A 2,436-nucleotide genomic window follows, 5' to 3' on the forward strand; every position below is an offset into this window, starting at 1 on the left:
TGACATTCTAACATACGTGGGCTAAATACATTGTACACATTACATATGTTGAGATCATCGCAGACCATGTCCGCTTCTTCAGGGATCTAATTGGTACAGATAGTAGATGTATCAGCACAAAAGGTGGTGAAAGCTACAGGTATGCTAATTCACTTGGTATGGAGGCAGGCAGAAAGAGAGATTAAAATCACAACGTACAGATATGGTAGCGTCCCATATATACTCTTCACAGTAATATTCAATCTTTATTGATGCTCACAGACCATTATCTTCAAAAACTAGATTTATTAAAAATAATTCCATCCATGAAAGGACTTGTATTTAAATTAACAGGGAAAACCGCCATCCTCTGTGATATATACAGTATATAATAAACATGGGCTTGACAGGTGACTAAATTCTTGTATTTGGGCACTTTTGTGCTGTTTAATGACTACATCTATAACAATGTTTGTGATATTTGAGCAATGATGCTAGCATTCGATACGATAATTCAAAAGTTAGGTTAAGACCTGATGGTGGACTTTGGTTTGTTTCTCTCCTTTTACAGTAACTCTCAACTATGCCATTATGAATGATTTGCTGGTTTATAGTTGCATGACCAAGTTAAAGCAAGTCTAAGAAAATGAGATATAATGGTCAATAAATTATTCAACTCAATTGTTTATTTCTGTTATTGGATTTTAGGTTGAGTGTCTATATTATAAGACTTTTATACTTTATATTTGTAAAATGTAGAGGTTTATTTAATAATGTTTTTACTCATGTTTCAAACAGCTTTTACCCAAAATGTACATATTTTTCACATTTGATTCAGTTATAAAAATATAAATATTCATAAGAAAATTGATTTCCTATTGAATACAATGTGAAAATTATGAGAATAATAATGCAGAGGTAATTAGGAGGAACCAGAGAGAACCACGGGGTAATCACAAACATTGACTGGCTCTTCTGGAGAGGTTTCTAAGTAGGTTTCAGATATGTGCTTTCCTATATTCCTTGACAGGACATCTTTGGTGCAATAATATTTAATATATTCATATATTTTAAAATATCCTGGTGACATCATCTAAATGTAAATTCTAGCTTGGCCTAAATCAATTTAGTGTTAGGCAGCAGAAGAAAAGATTAGCTATTCTAAATGCAGGGCAGTTACTCTGTTTTGAGGCACATGTGAACATTACGTTCTGTGAAATTCATTATCATTCACTGCCATGTGAGTGCAGGGAGCCATGCGTTCAATGAAGAGGCAGGTGTGAAACTGACCATAGGATATTTTCTATGGGTAATGACAAAGGTTATAAGGCAAGAAACAGAATTTGGGACTTTTGAATTCAAAATTGGTAGTTTAACAATTTGGATATTGTATACAAAACCAGCTTTTTGCTCTCTGAATCATCTTTACTACTTCTAGCTTCCTGCTCATTGGACAGAGGGGGGATTGCTAAATCACTGTCCAATGAGAAGAGCAGAGGAGATAATGCCATTGAGAAGGTTGAAGGTGAAGCAATGACATTAGAAGCTGAATTTCTGGTTCTGCAGTGTGACAAATGTCCATAAATCACCAGATTGTTTTCACAGAATTACATTTCATTTGCTGCTTGCCTGAAAGTTCACTGTAAATTTCCCAATTAGTATACTGTTGACTTCTAAGGTAAGCTCTCCACATTGAAGTTATGATGGCTTTAGGGTAATTGCATTATGTTTGCTCAGTCAACCATCAGACAAGTGAATAAGGGAAAGAACTAAAACAATTCACATAGGTGAAAGGTTGATATACTGTTGACATGCAATGGCCTTTATCAGTCTTATGGGTGCTACAGAATGTCATCAGTATGAAAATAAGGCAGTCCCCTGGATATACTCAAACATTCACTGGGTGAAGCTGGAAACACCACCACTGTTTCAATTCGTGAGAAAGATGTTGTGCCCAAAACAACTGCTAACCAGCAGCAAGCAATTTTTGGCGACAGGGTGGTCTGCTGCATGCCAGCTATTGCTGGATGAGCACCAAAAGTTCTGAGAAAGGAGATTATATTTTACTATGCATCTCAAGGCATAATTGTACAGTTTCATTGAAGTGTTGGGTAGAAATGGAATTCAAATTTAATATAGTTCTGCTTCACTGATATAAATAATGAGATGAAGCAAGATATTCAGTAATGAATTGAGTAAAACACTTGTATATCATTTCAGACAGACAACATAAAACTTCCAAGATATTTTTCCCACTATAAAAAATATAAAAGTATAAAAAAAAGCTCTTGCCACAATAATAACTTTTATTTTAGAGTCCTCACAGTCATTTCTTTCCACTAATAAATTTCAAGTCTTCCACGTTAGAAATGCCTACCATCATTCATCCCATTTTCTATAAATCAGTCTATAGTTTAGGAGAGTCCATAAGCCTGAGATTGGGTTGCATTAAGGGGA

Source organism: Pyxicephalus adspersus, chromosome 1 (assembly GCF_032062135.1).
Source record: "Pyxicephalus adspersus chromosome 1, UCB_Pads_2.0, whole genome shotgun sequence".
NCBI classification, from domain to species: domain Eukaryota; kingdom Metazoa; phylum Chordata; class Amphibia; order Anura; family Pyxicephalidae; genus Pyxicephalus; species Pyxicephalus adspersus.